At 45.1% G+C, this 24,694-nt stretch overlaps 1 protein-coding gene and 2 long non-coding RNA genes across 3 annotated transcripts in view; 2 read left to right on the top strand and 1 right to left on the bottom strand.

Annotated features, from left to right (window-relative positions):
- The window catches only part of LOC109415105 (putative 1-phosphatidylinositol 3-phosphate 5-kinase), a 129,430-nt gene that overhangs the window by 51,818 nt on the left and 52,918 nt on the right, over positions 1-24,694 (bottom strand). The window lies entirely within an intron of this gene.
- Positions 13,688-15,764, top strand: LOC109415106 (uncharacterized). Its single transcript, XR_002131285.3, has 2 exons — positions 13,688-14,419; positions 14,488-15,764. It is a non-coding gene; the product is annotated as an uncharacterized LOC109415106 (long non-coding RNA).
- On the top strand, positions 16,396-17,063 carry LOC134288137 (uncharacterized). Its single transcript, XR_009997768.1, has 2 exons — positions 16,396-16,644; positions 17,008-17,063. It is a non-coding gene; the product is annotated as an uncharacterized LOC134288137 (long non-coding RNA).

The following is a 24,694-nucleotide window of genomic DNA, read 5'->3' as shown; positions in this document are numbered from 1 at the left end:
TGGTAGTCATGTCGCCTGCTGCTTCAAGATGTACGGCACGCGTGGATAGGCACACGTATACCGCTATGTAGCCCTTTGTCACCTTGACTCCTCGGATGCACGCCGCCTTGATCTTCAATGGACCGGCGTAATCCACGCCGACAAAGCAGAATGGTCGCGTCGCTAGCACCCTTGCTGGCGGGAGGCTACCCATGAGCTGGCTTGCCAATCGTCCCTTCAACCGAACACATCTAGTACAGTCCTGAACAATCTTGCGAACGACCTTTTGACATCCGATAATCCAATACTGCTGGTTGATACTCGCCGTCAGAAGTGCAGGCCCTGCGTGAAGGTTACGCAGGTGTAACTCACGCACCAATAACGTTGTCGCTTGATGATTCCATGGTAAGATGATCGGATGTTTGACTTCGTCCGGTAGTGCTGAGTTCTGGAGCCTTCCTCCTACACGAATTATCCCCTGGTTGTCCAAAAACGGGTAAAGCGAAGAGAGAACACACTTGGATCGCAATGGTTCACCCTTCCGAAGTTGTTCCAATTCTTCCTTGAACGCTTCATGTTGAACAGCACGAACTACTTGTCCTCTGGCCTGCTCCAATTCAACAGGTGAGAGTTCACCTGATCGTCGTTCTTCGTTGATTGTGCAGGTAATGTTATGCACAAACCGATTCACCCAAGCGAGGCTTCGAATAATGAGCGTGAAGTTGGAGCGCCTTTTCAAAAGCAGTTGTTCCACCTCGAAGTTGTAGTGTATTGGCCCTAATGCAGCATGCAGTGTCCTTTGTGGTCGCTGCTCCAAGAGCTCTTCGTCATCGTCGAGTTTCACCAGCGCAGTATCCCAAGTACACGGATTGTCCCTTAACCAACGCGGACCTTGGAACCACAAGTCATGCTCGACTAGCTCTGACGGGGATAGACCGCGGCTTGCACAATCGGCGGGGTTTTCTTCGCTTCTCACGTGATTCCAATGCTGTCGAGGTAAGTGTTCCAATATTTCTGCCGTTCTGTTTGCAACGTAAGTTCGCCATTTCCGAGGATGTGCAGATAACCACTGGAGCACAATGGTGGAGTCTGTCCACGCCCACTGCTCGATCTCCAGATGAGACCATGCTTCGGAAACCTTTCTCATCAGCTCGGCCAGTAGCAGTGCTCCGTTCAGCTCCAAACGAGGAAGAGATACCTGCTTTATTGGAGCCACCCTTGATTTGGCTGCCACTAGAACGACACTGACGTTGCCTAGATTATCAACCACACGAGAATACACAACAGCAGCGTATGCTTGCTCCGAGGCGTCCGAAAAACCATGAATTTGAAGCTTTCCACCGACGTGACCGGTGAACCGTGGAATCCGTATTTCTTCCAGACGATACAAGCTGTCCTTGATGGTCATCCACTCTGCCATGATCGCAGGTGGCAGCAGATCGTCCCATCCAACGTCGAAAAGCCAAAGGTGCTGATAGAGGATTTTGATTTTCACCATAGCCGGAGTGAGCCACCCAAAAGGATCAAATAATCTCGAGGAATCGGAAATCATTTGCCGCTTCGTATTCACGTTGTCAATTGGAAGAGAGATCTTGAACCCATACTCGTCGTCCGTAGGATACCACAAAATTCCCAGTGCCTTCACCGACTCTTCCTGCTCCGAAAGTTTGAGTGGCACCGGCGTAGAACCTGACAGGAGCGCTTCACTGTTGGATGTCCACTTTCTGAGCTCAAACCCCGCAGAGCCAAGGATCTCGATGATATGCTCTTTGAGTAGTTTCGCTTTTTCTTCGTTGTCTGCTCCGGACAAACAATCATCCACGTAGAAGTCGGTCGTAATTCGCTTTGCCGCCTCAGGGTAGACGACCTCGTACGGTTTTGCTGCCTCTCGCATCGCTTGAATCGCCTGGTATGGAGCAGTTTTAGTCCCGTACGTTACCGTGCAAAGTCGGTAGTGCTTCAACTGACCCACGTCGTCGATCCACAAAATCCGCAGGTAGTCCCGGTCGTCTTGATGTACCCACACTTGGCGGTACATTTTCGCCACGTCGCCGCAGAACGCCACTCGGTGTGACCGAAAACGGAGAGACACGGTCCAAAGATCTTCGTTGTTGTTTGGTCCATCCAAAAGTCGATCATTCAAAGACATTCCTGTCGATGTTGAACTGGAAGCGTCGAAAACAACGCGTAGTTTGGTCGTCGAGCTTCCCTGCTTTATCACTGCATGATGTGGGAGATAATAGCACTCCGCTGGGTTCCTATTCACCTCTGCAGCTGGAACCTCTTCCATGTGACGTAGTTCCAGGTACTCTGCCATGAAAGCTTCATAATCTCGCTTGAACTCCGGCTGGAATTCGAACCGCTTCTGCATCGCTTTGAGCCGCTTGTGTGCGGCTGTCAAGGACTCCCCTAGTGGTGGCTTCGAATTGTCGAATGGCAGACGAACAATGAAGCGCCCGTTCTCGTCGCGTGTTAGGGTCGAGTTGAAGTGCTCGATAACCTTGACCTCAGAAGGAATCAACTGTTGCTTGCTGTTCAGCTCCTCCGTCTCCCAGAAAAGCCGTAGGGTACGATTCAAGTCCACCTCCGTGTGCAGGCTGACGATCGCATGGCTGCTGCAAATGGACTCCGCTGCATCGTACCTCCCCGCCACTATCCAACCAAAGACCGTACGTTGGGCCACCGTAAGGCCGCATTCGTCCTTGACTTGGCCACCCTCGAGCAGCGCAAGAAAGACGTCCGATCCAAGTATGATGTCGATGGAAGCCGGCCGGTTGAACGTTGGATCAGCCAGCTCACCGAGATTCTCCAGCAACTTCATATTGCTCAGCTTGAACTTTTGCGTAGGAATAGTAGAGGTCAACTTACCGAGAACGTAGGCGTTAGTTGAAATGACGACAATCTCGTTGAACCTGGGTGCCAGTTGTAGTGTAACTACACCGCGAGTGGTTCCTACCTGCTGGCTACCTAGCCCGCTGACGACCAGCTTACCGTTGCGTCTCGGTAGTTCCAATTTCTTCACACATTCTTCCGACACAAGGGTAGCTTGCGATCCGGAGTCGATCAATGCCCTCATTTGCAGAAAGCATCCATCCGTCTTCCGCACGTTGACGACCGCCGTAGGAAGCAATGAAATCGTTTGGCACTCTTGCACTGGCAACTGTGCCGCCAGAACATTGATATTCTTCTCAACACTTTCCGGAGCCTTTTCCGGAGCAGCACTTTCACTTGTGTTTTCTTCGATACGTTTGTCCTTCTTCACACCGGGACAGAGCAACGTATGGTGGCGTTGGTTGCATTCCGGTGTACGGCACACAGATTTCGAGGAGCAGAATTTAGCACTGTGCGATGGCCTCAAACAGTTAAAGCACAATTTGGCCTTTTGTGCCAAAACCCGCCTGTCTTCAACACTCATCTGCTTAAAGTCCTCGCACAAATACGTATTATGCTCTTTTGAGCATTTCGCGCACTTTTGGTTCGACGCTACTCCGTGTAACGCCCTCACTTTCTTCTCACTTATCACTGATTTCACTTCCTTCTTATTCGCCTCCTTCTTCGTAAAAGCTGAGCAGGTCTCCAGCGCCTCACATCGTTGCCGCAGGAACGACAGCAGATCTTCGAACGACGGATTGTCATTCTCAATCACCTTCTGCGACCAGCTTACCTGAGTCTCCCGATCCAGCTTTTCGAGCATCAAGTGAATAAGCCACGGATCTCGTCCACGAAACTCTCGGCCAAGCGCGTCCAACTGCTGCACGACCTCATCGGATGTCGTAACCAACTTACTCAGCGCTTGAGGGTTGGAACTCGCCACCGTTGGTTGCTCCATGAATTCACGCACCAGAGAAAAGACCGTGAACCGCTTCTTGTCGTAGTGTGTACACAAGGCGTCCCACGCTCTGGCATAATTCGCGCTGCTAATCGTGAATTTGTTTACCAAACGCTTGGCATCTCCATCCAAATACGAAAATAAATATTGCATTTTCAGCGATGCCGAAATATCATTCCGGCTGTGAATTGTTGATTGGTACAGATCCTTGAACGTTTGCCACTCTTTGCGATTGCCGCTGAATGTTGGCACGTTGATAGCTGGGAGACGAACATTGTGTTGGGGTGCAGCATTCGGCATCTGACCATCTTCCGGAAACACATTCGCGTTGTGCATCGTTCTTGACGGCAGCTGCTGCTGCAACAACATCTGTCGTTGTGTCTCGATAAGCAGCTGCAGAGCCTCTTTCCAATCTTTCGATTCGGCGATGGTTTGCTGGCTGGCGGAAGATCCGACATCATCCAGAGCTGCTTCGAACAATGTTTTCGCACGGTAGTACATGCCGAAAAACTCTTCGCGAACATCGAACACGGACGCAATCGCAGCAGGATCTTGTTGATTTTCCTCTATTTCTCCTTGCACCGCCCGAAATTTGTCAGCAAGCACTTTGAGCTGGTCCAACCGCTCTCTAACCTCACTTTGGGAGTTGGACTCGGTGAGGTTTTTCGCGGCTGAAAGCTCCCCCTTCACTTGCGCTAGCAGCGCATTTCGACGGCCGAACAGCTTCTCCATTATCCGGAACCGGAGGACCAAATGTTTTGGTGGCGGACTGTATACACTTGGACCGACTACTTTTCGAACGCGAGAGAAATAATCTACACCGATTAACTTCGAAATAAACGTTTTATTAACTCAAATTACAATGGTTGTATTTTTCTTCCCGACCGCGTGTGTTCAATTCGCGAACGCAATGGAACTGAGTGATGAAACAAAAAAGCAAAAACAAAACGGAAAAAATACCCATAGTAAAATAGATGTGCGCGTAAGCGCGGGGGGTCCACTGATACCCGAACAATAGGCATCAAAAATATATACAAAAGCAAGCTAAAAAATTTAAAATTGGTCAAACGGTTCAAAAGTTATAGGACTCTAAAGTTAAAAATTTTTGTAAAAAGAAGAAAAAAATGAATTAAATCTTCAAAAACTCATATTTTGCGTGACTTTGGAAAAAAAATTATGTTCTACGAGTTTATTCGAAATTTAAATCGTGAAAAATTCATAAAAAGATTGAAAATCGGTTAAAAATTGAGAAAGTTATAGCACTTGAAGTGAAAACACCTTTTTATTACTCGAAAATTCGACTTTGAAGCGATTGCGCGACCTCTACATCTCAATATTATTGGCTTAAACTCAGGTTTCCCTTTTTGTGTCATTTGAATCCAAAAGAGCTTACGAATTCCAGGTTTCAACAACTTTTGAAAAATAAGCCGCAGTCTAATGCACAATCGCAGATGTTAGGGCCGATTTCTTCACCCTGACTTTAGAGTGACTGAAGGGAGAGTGGCGTCATCTTCAATTTTGACAGGTCTCCTGCTCGTTTGGAACGGGAATTTGTATGGAGTTGACAGATGATAGCTGCACAGACAAACAGACGTAACACTTGCAAAATTTCCATCGACCACGCTTTTAACGATCATTTCAAATTTTCATAGTTGTGGCTTTCACAACCAGAGGCGCGCGTATCATTTTTCTATGCGTTTGACGTTTCACACTAGCGCCTTCTGTTGACGATATTGCACAACACAGTCATTCGTGCAACTTTTCCACCAGGTGATGATAGTGTGAACTGGGCGATGGATTTCCATGAAAATCGTTCAAGGTGTTACGTCTGTTTGTCTGTAATAGCTGTTCCAATTTTGACATTGACGCCACTCTCCCTTCCAGTCACTCTACCTGACTTAATGTTGAGGTATCAATTTCCTACCCCTACGTTGGAGCTGCTCTTAACGTGTGCGCCGGCTCTGTCAACATCATACCGCCAACGCGCGTTCTTGTTTGGACACGTCATTCCAAAAGCAGTGATCGAGCGGTAAAGACATGTTTACTTTTGCTTTCTGAATAAAGTTATTTGTTAGTTTTCGTTCGTAAACTACTTGTGTATTAATAATTCCGGTTGATTGTCCCGTTTTCTCATAAGGTTATGGTCCCGGTGAATCGCGAATAGTAAAATTCGAGAAAATGGAGAAGGACGATTTCGTGCGCGTTCCGTTGTTCGATGGTTCTAACTATCCGGCGTGGAAGTACCGGATGCTGGTTGTGCTGGAAGAGCACGAGTTAACCGAGTGCATCAGTCGGGAAATCGCGGAAGTGGAGGAACTGAAAATCGAAGTGAGTGATACTGCTGATGTCCGGGCGGATAAGAAGAAGCAGTGTGAAGTGCGGAAGAAGAAAGATCGTCGATGCAAATCTCTGTTGATTTCTCGGATTCACGACAATCAGCTGGAATACGTCCAGGATCAGCCGACGCCGAAAGCTATTTGGTCGGCGTTGCAGAGGGTGTTCGAACGGAAGAGCATAGCTAGCCGTTTGCACCTGAAGAGAAAGATGCTGACACTCCGTCACGAGAGGGGAAGTTTGCAGGAGCATTTCCTCGTGTTTGATAAAATCGTGCGGGAGTACAAAAGCACCGGAGCTCAGATTGACGATCTGGATGTTGTTTGCCATCTTCTGTTGACGTTGGGGCCGGCGTTCGCAACTGTCGTGACGGCGTTGGAAACAATGCCGGAGGAGAATTTGACTATCGAATTCGTTAAATGCCGTCTGCTTGATGAGGAGATCAAGCAGAAAAGTGGGGGCGTGGAAGCGAGTCTGCCGGTGATTCGGCGGCGTTTTCCGGAGCGAGTAAGAAGAAACCCGGACAGCATCAGAAGAAACAGTTCAAGTGTTTTGGTTGCCACAAAGAGGGACATAAATTGTCTGAGTGCCCGGAGAAGAAAAATAAGGGGTCGAAGAAAAGTAGTGCTCATTTGGGGGAAGAAAATGGTGTGTGTTTTGCTGGTGCAAGGAAGCTGTCGAGCCGTGAGGTTGGGTGGATCGTTGATTCGGGTTCGTCGGAGCACTTGACAAACGACAAGAGTTTGTTCAAGCAGCTTACACCGATGAAGTGCCCGATGCAGATCGCAGTAGCCAAGGAAGGAGAGTGCATCGTCGCAAAGCAACATGGTGAGGTAAAACTTTACTCCCAAGTGAACGGTAGGTCGATTCCGATTACATTGAAAAACGTTCTGTACATTCCCGAAGCGAGAGTAAATCTCTTATCAGTGAGAAAGATGGAGATGGCCGGATTGAAAGTGATGTTCGCGGACGGTAAAGTGTCGATTGAACGAGAATCCGGTGCAGTCGCGGTGGGTAATCGGCGTGGTAAATTATATGAACTGGACTTGTACCGCGAAAATGTGCCTGAAGAATCGTCGCATTATTCATGTGGGCGGATACCGAAAGGGCTTAAGATTTGGCATCGTCGGTACGGCCATTTGAGCGGAAAGAACTTGAAACTCTTGATGCGTAATGAGATGGTGATCGGTATGAAAGCGAAGATCGATGGGAAATTCGCGGACGAAATCATGTGTGAGCCTTGCATTGTCGGTAAGCAATCACGGAAACCATTTTCGGTCGGTGAAGAGCGTCGGTCGACGCGAGTGCTAGAGCTCATACATTCGGACGTTTGCGGCCCGGTGACACCAGTGGGCGTCGATGGTGAAAAGTATTTTGTGACTTTTATTGACGACTGGAGTCGAAAGATCAAGTAGTGGACGTTTTTCGCGAGTATGAAGCCATAGTGTCCGCGAAGTTCGGAAGAAGTATTTCGCGTTTTCGTTGCGACAACGGTACGGAGTACAAGAATCGTGCTTTCCTGCAATTTTGCAAAGAGAAAGGTGTGCAAATCGAGTGGACGGTTCCGTATACGCCGGAGCAAACGGTACCAGCGAGCAACGGTAACAGAACGCTTGTAGAGAAGACGCGGTCAATGCTGCAAGATTCTGGGGTGAGTAGCGAGCTGTGGGGTACCGCGGTTCAGACGGCGGCGTTCTTGGCGAACCGCAGTCCAGCCAGTGCAATCGGCGAGAAGAAAACACCCTTCGAAATGTGGGAAGGAAAGAAGCCAAACGTTGAAAAACTTCGCGTTTTCGGATCGAAAGTTTTTGTGCACATTCCGAAGGAGCTTCGGAAGAAACTCGATGGAAAATCGTGGAAAGGAGTTTTCGTCGGCTACTCGAATAACGGATATCGAGTATGGGATCCAAGGCGGAAGCAGATCGTGGTGGCACGAGACGTGATTTTTGTCGAGGAAAGTGGTGCAAGGCAAGAGGATCCGGAAAGTAGTGTAGGTGACAGTGGCATCGTGCGAGTTCCTGTATGTTCCGAAGAATCGGATGCTAGCGAGGATGAAAGAGAAGCAGCAGCAGATCCTGCGAGTGAACATGAAGATGAAGAAGAACAAAGTGATTTGGAACAAGATGAAGAAAATAATGATGCAGAGTACGAAAGTTGTGGTGATGATACGCTTCGTGAAGAATCATCGCAAGAAGTGAGTGAAGAAGCGGGAAGCGACCAACGGCCGCGGCGAAATCGCCACGCACCTTCTTGGCACAGTGATTATGATATGAACATTACCGGATACGCATTGAACGCTACGAGCTACGTGGAGAATTTGCCTAGTACGTTGCGTGAGATGCGGGAGCGAGCGGATTGGCCGAAATGGAAGGCAGCTGTTCGTGAAGAGATCGATGCACTGGAGCGGAATAATACGTGGACACTGGTGAAACTTCCAGAAGGGCGTACCCCGATATCCTGTAAGTGGGTGTTCCGGGTGAAGAGAAGTGAAAACGGTGAAGAAGATCGGTACAAGGCAAGACTTGTAGCACGGGGGTTTACGCAGCGACACGGATTCGATTATTCCGAAACCTATTCCCCGGTGGCAAAGCTGGACACGCTTCGTGCAGTTTTGGCCATCGCAAATAAAGAAAAGATGACGGTCCACCAGATGGACGTGAAATCTGCCTTTCTGAACGGGTCGATATCGGAAGAAATCTACATGACCCAACCGGAAGGACATGAGAAAGGTAAGAACCTAGTGTGTAAACTGAATAAGTCGCTCTATGGACTAAAGCAAGCGTCAAGAGCATGGAATGGACGATTTCATAGCTTTGTGGAAAGACTTGGATTCCGTCGAAGCACAAGTGATCAGTGTTTGTATGTTAAGGGCACGGGACAGAATCAAGTGTTCCTTGTTCTATATGTGGATGATGTTTTGCTCATTGGACGACATTTGAAACTTGTTGAAGTTGTGAAGAAGTGCCTTTCAACGGAGTTCGAAATGACTGATGTGGGGGAAGTGAACTGTTTTCTCGGCATGAAAATCGAACGAAATGTTCAGAAAAGGGAGCTGAGAATTTCTCAGCGAAGTTTCCTTGAAGGACTTTTGAAACGGTTCAACATGAGTGATTGCAAGCCTATATCAACACCGATGGAGTGCAGGTTGCGGCTGAAGAAAGGAGAAGAATCGATGCGGACGGACAAACCGTATCGAGAATTGGTTGGATGTTTAATGTACGTCACATTGACATCACGGCCAGACCTATGTGCGGCTGTAAATTATTTCAGTCAATTTCAAAGTTGCCCTACGGAAGAACATTGGGTGCATTTGAAGCGCATTCTGCGATACGTACGCGGTACTATAAATCTCGGGCTGGTATTTCGAGGAGACGATAAATCGCCGGCAATGGAAGCATACTCAGACGCAGACTGGGCCAACGACCTTGTAGATCGACGATCGTTGACAGGATCTGTTTTTCGCGTGCACGGATGCACGGTCAGTTGGTTAACAAGGAAACAACCAACGGTCTCTCTATCGTCTACCGAGGCAGAGCTTATTGCTCTGTGTGTCACCGTCTGCCACGGTATCTGGATGACTCGTTTGTTGAAGGAACTAGGAGTGAAGCTGGAAGAACCAATCATCTACTATGAAGACAATCAGTCAACCATTCGAGTCGTGGAGGATGAACGAGATGTCGGAAGATTGAAGCATATTGAGCATGAGCATGAGCATAGATGACCGCACAATTCGTAGTTGCTACTCCGTGATTGACCAGAGCAATCGAAATTGCACAAGGAACCAATGAATAGGGCTTGGGACTAGCTTACTATTCTCAATGTACACAGGTCGAGAGCTCTCAACTTTAATAAGGTCAATAACGGCGCCGGCCACGTCCTTACGGTCATCGAGGATGGAAGGGAATGTTAGTAAGACAAACGTTGTTAAAAAGACCGCGAATCGCTGCATCTCCACGTTTGTCTCAGGAAGGAATTTTTTTTTGTTAGTAGGGTAAGGTACATTGTCAGTCCGGGAGTCACCTATGGTTGGTGATATGATTTGACAATGGATCAATATACACAAACCGCCGTTAACAACCGACCATTTTTCGACGCAAGAACTAGCCAAAAAGAAAATTCTATCGCGCGTCTCCACTCCACTAGGGAGCAGAAACCTTTAGTCTATTCCACACAGAAATACACTGAACGCGACTCACTTGTCGGCGCCCGGATTTTTTCTCGACCGGCGAACCCGAAGTAACATTTTTCACTCTTTTGTGTAAATGCAAAAATGAAAGAAAATATTTATTATCAACTTAAAGTGTATTGGAAACTAGCGCCGAAGGGTAGCGAAAAATTCGAAACCGACTCGAACCACGGCGCGGGCACACTCGTCCCGTCGTCGGAGCCCCGCAGAGAGAAGAGAAAAAAAAATCGCAAAAATCTAGCAAAGCCAGCGCGCGAAGCTTTGCTGCTGCCGAACTACCGCACACTACTGACTGCTTGGCGTCCCGTCGTCGGAGCCCCGCAGAGAGAAGGGGAAAGAAACTCGCAAAAATCTAGCAAAGCGAGCGCGCGAAACTTTGCTGCTACCGAACTCTGTCGGAAGATTGAAGCATATTGACGTAAAATTCCGATTTGTGCGGGAACTGATTCAGCGAGGGCAGGTAGCAGTACAATATGTTCCAAGCGCAAATCAGCTTGCAGACGTTATGACAAAAGGATTACCGAGTAAGGCGTTTCTGCAGCATCGTACCAATTTGGGTTTGGTAAAGTTCGGAAATTGAGCGAGGGTGTTGAGGTATCAATTTCCTACCCCTACGTTGGAGCTGCTCTTAACGTGTGCGCCGGCTCTGTCAACATCATACCGCCAACGCGCGTTCTTGTTTGGACACGTCATTCCAAAAGCAGTGATCGAGCGGTAAAGACATGTTTACTTTTGCTTTCTGAATAAAGTTATTTGTTAGTTTTCGTTCGTAAACTACTTGTGTATTAATAATTCCGGTTGATTGTCCCGTTTTCTCATAACTTAAGCGTTAAACCTGGTTTAACTATATGGGTAAGCCTGGCTTACCGGTTAAGCCGAGGTGAAGAAATCGACCCTTAGTTGAGAAAAATTGTAACCGCTGTGTTGTATATACGTGTCGTCTTGAAATGTAATTGTAAGGGATATTAAAGTTATGTTTTAATATGTTATTTCGCTACACCTGGGAGTTCAAATAGGCTGTCATGTCTCTCCCGGCCACCCCGAACTTCAGGTGGTAACAGTGGCGACGAGAAATCCGTGCGTACAGTGAGGACCCACGACACGTTAAATTTGCCACGGAGGAGAAGATGGACGACGGCCAGACAATGGATTTCGGGCGGAGTGAACAAGCACAACGCCAGCATTCAGCTTCAGCTGGACAGGATCTGCACCAGCGTCAGGTGGATCAGTGGAAACACTCGCCGTTTCTGAGGTTAGTATACCAGAATTAAAAAGCTCCATTCCCATCAGCACCCGTGGAAATACATCCTCAGCAGCACCATCGATCAACCCTCGCATCAAACCCTATAGCTGGAATCTATGAAGTACAAGCATCACCGCCGCCATCATCATCTGGCTGGTTTCCAGTCAATCGAGAACAATACCTCGATGAGCAGTTTCGGAAGATGCAAAAAGCCTGCGAGAAATACTACGGTAGTATGAATCGGCTGATGGAGCTCCAATACCAAGCTTATGTGGAGCGAATCGAGGAGCGAATGAAAACATTCATCAAACAGATGCAGTTGATGTTTTCGCTACGTTGGGCTGCTCGAGAGCCACAACCAACATACCAGTCTGCCACGATCAGCACACAACAGCAGGCAATACAACACCAAGCTCCGTTTCCAAATGATGTCGACTCTACGGCGGCGGTAATGAAAAGCAACCGTGGCAGCCACGAGTGGATCAGCTGATTGTTCCCGTGCCGACGCTTCATAGTGATGACCAACAGCACCAGAAGCACCGTCAGCATTATCTCCTTCTCTTTCATTCCTTCGGCGTCGCTCCATAAAGCCTGTGCTCAAAAAAAAAAATGTTTACAAATCGTATGAGCGCTTGCACACTGACGTCATCATTGTCTCCTTCTCTTTCTTTCTTTCGGCGTCGGTCCACAAAGCCTTCCTTACCCTCAAAAAAAATATGAGGGCAATGTTTACGAATCGTATGAAAATTCGATGAGGTTAGGTTTTTGCTGCAAGCCTCTATGAGCGCTTGCACACTGACGTCATCATTGTCTCCTTCTCTTTCTTTCTTTCGGCGTCGGTCCATAAAGCCTCCCTTGCCCTCAAAAAAAATATGAGGGCAATGTTTACACCGAGGCAAAAAAAAAACTTAGGTAGAGCATAAGATCCAGAAAAACTTGTAATTAGAAGACACAGAATGTTGCTAATTGACAAATTGAGGGATGAATTTTTGAAAAAAATCGCGTTCTGGTGGGATTTGAACCCACGACCCCGTATTCGCTAGACCGGTGCTTTAACCAACTAAGCCACAGAACAGGTGATAATTCTGCGGAATAGAAAGCCAAACTGAACCCGAGCCCTCACCATGAACATTCACTTTTTCAAGAACCATCTCTCTTTCGGCTTAGATGTCAATCCACAACACAGCCTCGTTCGTGCCCAACAACTACAAGTGAGAGCGTATGGTGAATATCATTTGGCATTTTTCAAAGGTAGTCCGTGACATTAACCTCAAATATTCGAAAAATAGCGGGTTTTCCGTGACTTTCTTACAGAACCGGTCTAGCCGCATAAGTTTTTCATATACCATATTCTCAGGTTCAGCTTCTAAAACAAGCTGTAGGTGATTGAATTTAGATATGATGAAATGAATTTTTCAGCACTGGCCTCATGTGATGATTCTCGGTTGGACTAAGAATTAAACCTTTTGTCTGGATTGGCTTTCAGAAGTAGGAACTACCCGCATAGAAAAATACAGTTTGCCATAAACTCCAAACAATAGATTGCATCTAAGTGTTACTGTAAGTTTATCACAAACAGTTATTTTTGTGTTGTACAATATGTAACTCAAAACTGAGCACAATAAATAACAGTGTGTGCAAACTACATCGTATATTGACAATATTTTATAGTATGAAAGCATTGTTGAACAACATGGAGATGAACCAGGCCCCTGACACGGCCTATATCAATGCATTGGAATCATAGTAGACAGGATGTCCTGGGCGCTAATAAATAGCGCCCACTGTCAAATGCGAAAACATCAACAATATTTTGTTTAACGTTTATTTTGGTTTGTTGATCAGTTTTTGGAATCATTTTTCCCACCTCTTTTGATCACAAAACACTTCAAACTCGCATTAATACTAATGTACGGTAAGAGGAGCATGCGATTAGTTGAATAAATAAAGCAACCCAACAAACACGCATTGTGAATGTGATTTCGTGTGTGGCTCACAACATCAAACAAAAGCTGCGTTTGTTGATTGCACGCTCGTTTCAATTTGCACGAATATGAGTATAAGGCAGTTAGATGTTGGCTACGATAAATTTCATTCATGCCAGGGGCCTGAGATGAACATTTGTTTGAAATTGTGGCAATAAATATATGATGACCTTCTGCCAAATGGTCGATTTCTATATTTGCACAACACACGAATACTTGTACAATTTACAATACATTACATCTGTTTAACAATAGTCTATTTTACGAAACGACAACAGTGTTGATATTGATATTAACACTCACGGGCTTGGGCGCAACCTCCTGTCAAATTTTCATTCATGAAATGAGCGATCAGCTGATCCGAAACGTCTCGTAAAATGGCTCATTCGACAAACTGTTGCATCGCGTAATTCGCCTTGACGGAGGCTCTCTGAGAGAATTGCGCTGTGCGTGAAAACAAATTTGTTTAACATGGGAAAGGATAGGAGCTGCATTTTCAAATGCTTCTAATTCTTTATAGAAATTTTTTGAGGCAAAACGTAGTTCCGGCAAACGTTGAGGCAAACGTAGTTCCGGCGTTCCGGCTAAAAAAGTAGAACTGAAAAGCGAGCTGAAAAGTGTCAGTATTTCCTGCTGCATCTTGGATAGCACCCGAATCCCCAGCGATCTGGATAGGTGAGTCAACGAAAGACGATGGATGATGCAACCGCATTATGAAAAAGCATCAAATTCCACAACGCCACCACGGAAGCAACACAAGGGCAATCCGATAACGATCCGGCGGTTCAAAATGATTTCCTAAGCGGACGTAGACTGATCAATAATAGACCAGAACAAATGGAACCTTGGAGCAGGTCGTGAAGGTAAATAGATTTTTTCTTGTTTTAACGGTTTAAAATCTTTGAACTTTGTTTCGTTTTGTTTTAAATAGGTGTCCAAAAAATCGAACCAGGAGGCCGGGGAGTGGCGCATGAGGCTCGTTTGAGCGGGATGTTGCAAATCCAGAACTACAAAGAACCTGTGAATGTGCGAAGATCAGATGGACACGTACAATCCCGCTGAATATCGGACGTGAACCAAGGTCATGCTGCTTCTGCGATAGTTTGAGGACAGTTTCTTCGATACGCGTGGGAAATGCCGTTGGTCATTGAGTTTGCCAGCACCGCTGCCTGATAACTTACTCCAGGTCGTCATCAACATTCTATACCATCTATTGTGGTCCCACGCCACCTGCTGAATATCAAATTTTGTGCTTATTTTTCTGCAACCAATTCAAGTGTAAACGTGTCTTTCAAATGTACCCAATATCGCTCTGATGTTTTAGTCAATATATGCAAAACTTATTAAGATTATTTGTTACTTTTTTTTATGCAATTTGCTTTTTTCTAGTAGCTGCTTCCGCAAAAAAAAAGTATTTTTTATGTAGTGGCAAATTCTACGATTGAAATTGTTTGCAGAAGTAGCTACTAGAAAATAGTAAATTGCCTGAATTGAAAATTTATGACATAATACTAGATTCAAACAATAAGGTATACTGTTTATTGAACTTTATTTCACAATTAATGAACTGTCTGCCTCAGCGTCGAAAATTTTCCCCAAATAAACGGTTTGACAATTTCAAAACAGTTTGACATGCAGTCAACCTTGCAGAAAATAGATAGTATGTCAACACTATGGCTTACAGTATTGCAAAAATTTTGTTCGAGAAAATGAGCATTTCTAGATTGAGTTTAAATAAGGGCGAAAGTAACATGAGAGAGTTCTCTTCATCGACTCTCTCTTCTGCAAATTAAAGTGACAAGATGCAAATTTAATCGAACTGTTTTACACTTAGACGCTAGATTGCATCGCAACCTAGCGATTTATGACCAAAAAGTTCAACAATACTTGCATCTTGTCACTTTAATTTGAAGAAGAGAGAGTCGATGAAGAGAACTCTCTCATGTTACTTTCGCCCTTATTTAAACTCAATCTAGATATTTTTATTGTAACATAACTTAACCGCCTATTCCCCATATTGTAATTTTCTAAAAAACCATCTATCAAACTGTTGAAACCGTTTACGGTACTGTTGGTTTACTGTTCCTTTGGATGTTATACGAAGCTGTTGAGATACTGTAGTAAATGGTTCTGAACAGTATGGTAAGCAGTACCAGTACAGTTCGTGGTTATGCGGGTATGTACATGACTTAATATAGACCATGGGTATACAGCCCCTACCATGCAAAGTTTTCATAAACTTTTTTTTTCTGGACATGCACATTTCAGTACCGTCCACCTTTGTTGTTTGACCACATCTAATCTGAGCAATTTTAAATTCGAAACCCGCTAATCTGCACATCGTTCAAACTAAAAATTGATCAAACGCACAGAGTTGCTATAAGTTCAAATTAAAAATAAATCCCGATAGTTTGCATGAGGTGTTGTTCCCGAGAGGGAAACCGAAATTCTTAGAGCAGCCGACTGGTTTTCAGCAATGCTTAAACTGTGATTTTATTAAAGCAACAAATTAAACATTTTTTCTTACACTAATTTAACTTAAGTTTACTCACAATTAAGTGGTTTCCTTGCCACGACTTCCTTTTGCAAATCTCTGGTTGGACTATATTCGGTGTCACTACCCTAATCGCACTACGTTGCGCGGATGCTATTTTTTGTAAACGCAAATACTTTCAATTATGGATCAACTATTAGGCGCTGTCCATAAACTACGTAGACTTTTTTTCGGCCATCTCAGCCCCCTCGTAGACTTTTGTTCATACAAAATTTTCGAAATTTGTATGGAGCGTAGACTTTGGCCAGACCCCCCCGTCCCCCCCTAAGAGTCTACGTAGTTTATGGACAGGCCCTTATGCAATTTCTCTATTTATGACTACTTACAATGTATCCCAATAGCGGCTGGTTTTTTGGAGTTTTTTCCTTGTTTTAGGATTCTCCCAGCACCGATATCTGAAGGCTGGAGGGAAAAGTCCAAGTAAGTATTACAAATTTACCACACTTTAACTACGTTCTTTTTCATTGCAGGTTTTAACTTACGGGTTTCCTAAATCAGATCACACCGCACCACACTCCGAGCCTTCGGCTAATTGTAATTACAGACAAAAGGGCCCATATAGCCGAGGCGGTAAACGCACGGGTATTCAGCATGACCATGCTGAGGGTGACGGGTTCGATTCCCGGTCGGTCCAGGATCTTTTCGTAAAGGAAATTTCCTTGACTTCCTTGGGCATAGAGTATCTTCGTGCCTGCCACACGATATACACATGCAAAATGGTCATTGGCAGAGGAAGCTCTCAGTTAATAACTGTGGAAGTGCTCATAGAACACTAAGCTGAGAAGCAGGCTTTGTCCCAGTGAGGACGTTACGCCAAGAAGAGAGAGAGAGAGAGAGAGAGAGAGAGAGAGAGAGAGAGAGAGAGAGAGAGAGAGAGAGAGAGAGAGAGAGAGAGAGAGAATTACAGACAAATTAGATTGCACTTAGTAATATATGTAATATATGCACATCAACCGGACTACTTTTCTCAAGTATGTTTTTTACGATGGCGAAATTGTTTTGGTTTTTTGCCTTCTACTACATTACATCTCTCTTATAACTCTCATTCTACCTACCACTACCACTGCACGCGAGCTGTCATACTGCGGTGGTTATGTTGCGGTTAGACGGGCCCATTATTGGACCGGTCCAGAAAACTTACTTTGTGCGGCGTCGCAACACCCCAGCCCGTAACATCCGACATTTCCGGATTTACCTTACCTCTAGCGCCGCATGGTTCATCACATCTCGTCTCTACACCTTACCATCTGCCGTCCGCAGGTTTGTCGGACTCGCCCATCTGAGCTCTCGATCACCCTCAATGACGCCCCTTTTCCAAGACCTTCGGGTTTTCCCGTTGACCATGAACACAGAATCACCCTCTTGAAGCGGTTGCTGATCGTCGAACCATTTCGACCGCTGGTTGACCATCGGAAGGTACTCCGACGTCAGTGCTTCGGTTTCGATCATGCCAGCCGTTTCCACTTCCTGGCAACAGATCTCGTCCGACAACTTGCGCTCCTCATCGAGCACACGCATCGCCCAACTCTTCTTCTTATGGCGATCGATATTGACTTCATCCGGTCCTGCTCCATTCGTGACGAGTCTTCTCGTCAGCCGCTTTTCCTCGTACAGGTGCGGCAACAATTCGCCGCGGTGCCTCGTCGAAAACGCTGGTCCCCACGTGGACCCCACATCGCTCCCTGGACTCTCTCCATATCTGCAAGATACCACGGTTCAGATGCTCCGGTGTCGCCGGCTTTGCCTCTTCTAGGCTCCGTAGGGTTTCCAGCGAGTTGCCGTTTCGAATTTCGAACCCGCCTATTTTGTTGATGGACCTGTCCTTCTACCTTCAGAACCAGCACCGCCATGTTCGTGGTGGTTCTTCCGGGTCTGTCCGGATGAGGAAACGTGGTAACTTCTTGTCCTCGGTCCTTCGACAGCAATCCGGTTTCGCAGCGATCGCCGACGAGTTGGATGGTTTGCTCTCGTATTTCCCGGGCCTGTTTCTTCTCTACGGATCCCCATGGAATTGCCATCACCGATTCTTCCAACGCATAGTGGCTCTTGAGTAGCTCGGGCGGCAGACCCACGTTTGTTATCTGCCGGTGGTAACCGAGATAGTTGTCGGCCGTCGCCGAGGTTTCCTGTCGCGGCCCATACACCGTCCATCCTAGTTTGGTTCGAACCGCAATCGGTTCCACGGGCGTACCCACCTTTGCTTCTATCGGCGCAAACGCGTGGATGTTGTTTACCCCTATCAGCAACTGCGGCTGTCCGTCGTACGATTCGATGGGCAGCCCTCGCATGTGCTCGTACTGTGCTGCAAGCTCCTGCAAATCCAACTTTTGATGTGGCAGCATCAACTTGTCTACCGTGTGCACTGTGTGTATCAGCATTTTGCCGCCGGCTGCAGCGCCTGTTCCCGACGCCCAAAGACTCATTCTTCGGGAATCCTCCTCTCTCGACGTGTTTCCCGTCCACTGGATGGTCAATCGCTCTTGTACTCCGACCGCGCCCAGACGGTCGGCGACCTTTTCTCCACCAGCGTGACGGAAGCACCTTCGTCCAGGAACGCCAGCACTGACACCGTTTTTCCACCGTAGTGCAGCTGCACCGGAACGATCCGGAACAATACCGTGCAGTTTGTCCGGATGTGTGCACTCAGTCCGACCGTATTTTCAACCGGATGTATGAGCGGGTTGGGCCCAGCCTCATCCGAACCCTCCTCTTCGGATTGGGAATCTGCTTCGGACGGCGGCGGTGGATTGAACTCCACGAAGTCCACGTCAATGTTAGCTTCCCAGGCGTCTGCCACGATGTCCATCAGGAAATCCGTCAGCGTCCGCAACGTTGTTTCCCCTCGACCTCGCCGGTAATGGACCCACTCACGCTTTTCCCGATCCGGCAGCTTGGCGACCAGCGACTTTATCAGCAGCGGGTTGACGAGGTGTTGCCGTAGATCCGCTGCCTCTAGATGGCCGCAGAGTTGCTCCACCGTGTTTCCGAATGGAATAAAACTCCTCAGATTGTCCGGCCTCGGAGGTTCCAGCCGGTTCACCTTGTCCAGCAGGCATTGAAACAGTTGTTCCGGGCAGTCGAAGTGCCGGCGCAGCTTCTCGATTACTTGCCGGATGGATTCGGGAAGAAGCAACTGCCCGGACACCAGCTCGAGAGCGTCGCCTTCCAGGGCTTCCTGAAATCGCATCAAGTTCTCGTGGTTCATGTAGCCGCAGACATCGTTGGACACTTTGTAGGCCGCGTAGAACAATGGCCACTGTGCTGGTTTGCCGGAGAATTTTGGGAGTTTGTAGGTTAACTCCATCCTCGCAGCCAGCTGTGTCTTCGTCGGTCCGGTCTGCTGCTGCCCCAGCCCGTTTTGGCTGAGACTTCCCACTTTATTGCGCATCTTCCGTTTTGTCTTGCGCTCCATCGACGAGACCGAACTCTGACTCTGCAGATCCGAATCGTCGGAATAGTCGTCCTCGTCTTCTTCGTCGGTGCTGTCGTAGCCTCGCGTTTGCTTTCTCTCCTTCTCCTTGCTCAGCTTCAACACGTTCGGGTTGATTTTGCCGGAAGAAATCGCTCGCGAAACGTCCGTGACTACTTTCGGCACCGGCTTCGACTTTCGACCCGAAAGTTCAGCTAGCTCCTCATCCATGGCCGCCATTTGCATCTCGAAGGACGACTCCCTGTTCGCCTTCGGCCGCTGAAGCTGCTCCTTTTTCTTTTGGAGCATCTCCGCTTGCCATGCCCTTTGCTTCACTTCTTCGTCAGCGCGCATCTGTAGCTCCAACTCCATCTTTTGCTGCTCGAATGCGCGCTGCATCGCCATTTCTTTCTTCCGCAGCAGCATCTTCACCTCCAGCTCTTCATACTGCTGCTTCTGCTTCTCTTCTAACGCTCGGCCTTTTGCTTCCACGCTGGACGCAGCTAGACGAGAGCTGACGCTGGATATGTCCGACTCGTTGCCGTTTTTCCGGGTGCGAGGCTGCTTCTTGGCGTCCTTCTGCTTCTGCCGGTACTCCTGGGCCGTCTCCTGACAAGCCTTGCTTTGGCAGTACCATTTCTTCGGCAGATTGTCTTTCTCGATGCCCACGCAACGGATGTGGAACCATTCCGAACAACCGTCGCAGCCGACCATCACCTCGTCGCGCGTAGACGGGCCACAAATGGCGCACGGAGTCGCCGTCAGGTCCATAATGGTTTGGTTGTGGGTGGACTCAGCATCGGAAGTCATCTTTGGCAGATCCGTACTTCTCACTGACACTTTCACTTCGCGGAAGTTACTTCACGGGTGTCACTTAATTTTTAAGAATGTTCCCGAGAGGGAAACCGAAATTCTTAGAGCAGCCGACTGGTTTTCAGCAATGCTTAAACTGTAATTTTATTAAAGCAACGAATTAAACATTTTTTCTTACACTAATTTAACTTAAGTTTACTCACAATTAAGTGGTTTCCTTGCCACGACTTCCTTTTGCAAATTTCTGGTTGGACTATATTCGGTGTCACTACCCTAATCGCACTACGTTGCACGGATACTATTTTTTGTAAACGCAAATACTTTCAATTATGGATCAACTATTATACAATTTCTCTATTTATGACTACTTACAATGTATCCCAATAGCGGCTGGTTTTTTGGAGTATTTTCCTTGTTTTAGGATTCTCCCAGCACCGATATCTGAAGGCTGGAGGGAAAAGTCCAAGTAAGTATTACAAATTTACCACACTTTAACTACGTTCTTTTTCATTGCAGGTTTTAACTTACGGGTTTCCTAAATCAGATCACACCGCATTACACTCCGAGCCTTCGGCTAATTGTAATTACAGACAAATTAGATTGCACTTAGTAATATATGTAATATATGCACATCAACCGGACTACTTTTCTCAAGTATGTTTTTACGATGGCGAAATTGTTTTGGTTTTTTGCCTTCTACCTACTACATTACATCTCTCTTATAATGTCGTTTTCGTTTTTGTGGCGGTGCTACACCGCTTCGTGCTACACTTTTCACTGCAAAAACGAACATTTTCGGTGCAGTTGCATTGGTGTGCGTGAATAAAAACCAAAATATTTACAACTTTGCAATCGTTGATTGGTGGACACGGTGTACACCCGCTACACTCTCGAATTTTTGAGTGCTGCACTATCTTGAGCGGTGCAGAAAAAGTGCTACACCGGTGCAGCACGAAAATCAAAAACGAACACTTTCGGTGCAAAAGTGCTGCACTGGTGTAGCTCCACCGCAAAAACGAAAACGACATAACTCTCATTCTACCTACCACTACCACTGCACGCGAGCTGTGCATAACCATACTGCGGTGGTTATGTTGCGGTTAGACGGACCCATTATTAGACCGGTCCAGAAAACTTACTTTGTGCGACGTCGCAACAGGTGTCATTCAAACCAACGGGGGTAGACGGCCCAAGTAACCCATCATCACAGAAGAGTCACGGCAGCGCAAGGTTTTGTTGCGCAGAAAATATTCCCGGGCAGAAAAGAATTACAAAACAATTGCAAGTTTTACCATTCAAAACGAATTACTGAATGGTAAAATTTGTCATTGGTTTGTTTGAAATAAGTGACAAAAGGGCAAAAATAATAACTGACATTGTTCGATAAAATAACTAAAGAATGTCAAATTTTGACATTACAATGGCAAACCAAGAACAAAAAAAATTAAGATTGAGAATTGCAAAATATACCATTATTGAGTTATTGAAAATAGAACAATATCAAAATTAGTTATTCCCTTGTCATCTAAAAGAAGGGTATATTAAGTTGTTTATTCCAATAACAAAATGAAAACTTATAAGTTTTTTGGATGGAAAGTCATTGCAAACAAATATTAAAATTTACCATTAGAATAACCAAAGTTCAAATTTTGTCATTATGTTGTTCTTGATAAGTGCCAAAACTGCGAGTGCATCAAACTCGCAAAAGGTCAACAATATCTCACCAATGAATTAACTACATCGGCTGTTTTCCTACTCTCCGCATCGACCAATGTGGCGCTAGCTTCTATGCGCGAAAAATTGCTAAAAGTAAATCGCAAAAATATTGTATGGCGAATACCATCTAAAGGCAAATTCTTCAAAGTGGAACACATTATTCGAAAAAAATATTTGGTAGTGGTTGTGCACAATGGTAACCACTATTAAGCCTACCAAATATTTATTCGGGAAAAGCTTTGTATTTCAAGTAATTCAAGTTTAGATGCATTTCGCCATACAAAATTAAATTGATTTACTCCTGCTGATCAACTGTGGCTGCGCGCAAAGCGGGTAGTCCATTGCAAAATTTGTTATGATAGCAAAATAAGACATTCAGTAGTTATTCTTCCAAATTTTAAAATGACAAGCGAATGACATATTTTGATATGATATCATATTATGCTATTCACATGTTGTTTTAAGCTCTTCATGAAGAACTCATGAATGACAAAATAACCCGAGCAAAGGCGGATAACAAAATGATAACAAGTTCTGTTACCTGGTTATCATTCGTTTGATAATTGAGTTTGTTATCATTTAGGTTGAATTAAGAGCCAACATAACAAAAATGATAACTCAAAATTACTCCACGAATACCAAAATGATAAGAAATTAAGTTATCATTGAGTTCAAGTTGATAACTAATTGTGTTATACAGTGTTTTGTACTATATTACATTTTGTTATCAACATGAAACAATATAGTTGATTGATATCTGGTTTTGTTATCAATAAGTTATCATTCAGAGCTATTTTACCGACCAAAATAGTAAAAATCTACTTTACCGATATAGTTAGCAGTTGAAAAAAGTTTCTTATAATTATAATGTATGTTTTCAACTATTGCGTCCAGTGGGTCTCGAACCCTGATCGAGTGATTACCGGTCACAGCCGATACCCCTGTACCAACGGGACTCAGTGAGAGGGAGAGTGGTTGAAGGCTACGCTTTCGTACTGCTGTCGCATTGAAGATGAAAAGCGGAATCTATTTTTAGATTCGAGGTCCACCAGACCCTCAGTTTTGGGAAAGGTTTGAAATGTGCGTTTGGAAACTGATAACATATTTTGTTATCATTTAGTATTTTTATGTTATCGCGATAGACTAAAATTATTGATAACTAAATTTGTTATCATCTGATTATCATCAATTGGAAAAAATGATAACAAAAATAACAATATGATAACACAGATAACGTAGTTTATTATCAAAGTGATATCACTTAGTTATCCGCCTTTGCTCGGGAAGTTATGACAATAAAATTTGTTATTCTTTTGTTTTTGGTTTGCCATTCACCTCCACCCGGGTTGTGACTTACTTCTAACATATAAATACTTTTTGCTAGAAGTAAGTTGCAATGACTTCTGTGCAACAAAACGCTGCGATACCGTGACTCTTCTGTGGCAAGTGTGTTACTTGAGGGTAAATATGTAGGGGAACCAACATATTTTGGACACAGCAACACGCCAATATTTTTTGGACACTTACGGCAAAAACAAATGGAAGTGTCCAAAATATATTGGCGTAACGCTGTGTCCAAAATACGTCGATTCCCCTATCCGGTAAATAGTACATTTCGGCATACGGTTTTCCGGTAAATAGTATATTCCGGTAAATGTTACATTCCGGTTAATAATACAGGGGATGGCCAAAATGTTTGGGATAGGCAACTTTTTTTCTCGCAAAAAAAGTTCAACATGCTATAACTTTTCATAGAGCGCATCAAAAATCTCAAATTTTGACTGTTTGTCAACCTATTATATGCGCATCATTGGTACAAATTTGGGCTCGATTGATCAATATTTCGCAAAGTTAGAACCGTTCGGGTAAAACACTAAAACACAGCTCATTTTTTTAGCTGTCATATCTCGGAAACCAGTGAACCGAATAAAATGAAATTTTGAACGTACACTAACAATATGTAAATTCTTCACAAACTATTAAAACATAGGTACTTTTGAAACGTTGAAAAAAGTTATCATGTATTGACACTTTTTGGATTTTTCTCGAAAAAATGTAATTTTTTTACATCAATGTCAATAAATTTAAGTGGTGATATCCAAAGATTTTCCACTTCTGTTCTCAAATTATCTCTAATCAAATATATTAGAACCTATTTAGATTGAAGGAAGAACACATTTAATAATTTTTGGGTGATATTGTAATTTTGACTTATTTTCCTCTATATGGGTAAAAATTTCAACCCGGTATAACTTAATTTGCCGTGAGAAAATATAACATTTTACAACGTCGTATTAAGTATCAATATATTGTTGATAAACGTTAAAAAATTCATTCAATTCAGTTTACTGGTCTCCGAGATATGACAGTTCAAAAATTAGTTGTCTAAAAAATAGTGTTTTACCCGAACGGTTCTAACTTCGCGAAAAATTAATCAATCGAGCCCAAATTTGTACCAATGATGCACATATCATAGGTTGACAAACAGTCAAAATTTGAGATTTTTTGATGCACTCTATGAAAAGTTACAGCATGTTGATTTTTTTTGTGGGAGAAAAAAAGTTGCCTATCCCAAACATTGTGGCCATCCCCTGTACATTCCGGTAAATGGTACTTTCCGGTAAACGGTACATTCCGGTAAATGGT

Source organism: Aedes albopictus, chromosome 2 (assembly GCF_035046485.1).
Source record: "Aedes albopictus strain Foshan chromosome 2, AalbF5, whole genome shotgun sequence".
In the NCBI taxonomy this organism is placed as follows: domain Eukaryota; kingdom Metazoa; phylum Arthropoda; class Insecta; order Diptera; family Culicidae; genus Aedes; species Aedes albopictus.
Note: the sequence above shows the minus strand (reverse complement) of the source record. Positions and strands in the feature narration are given on the sequence as shown.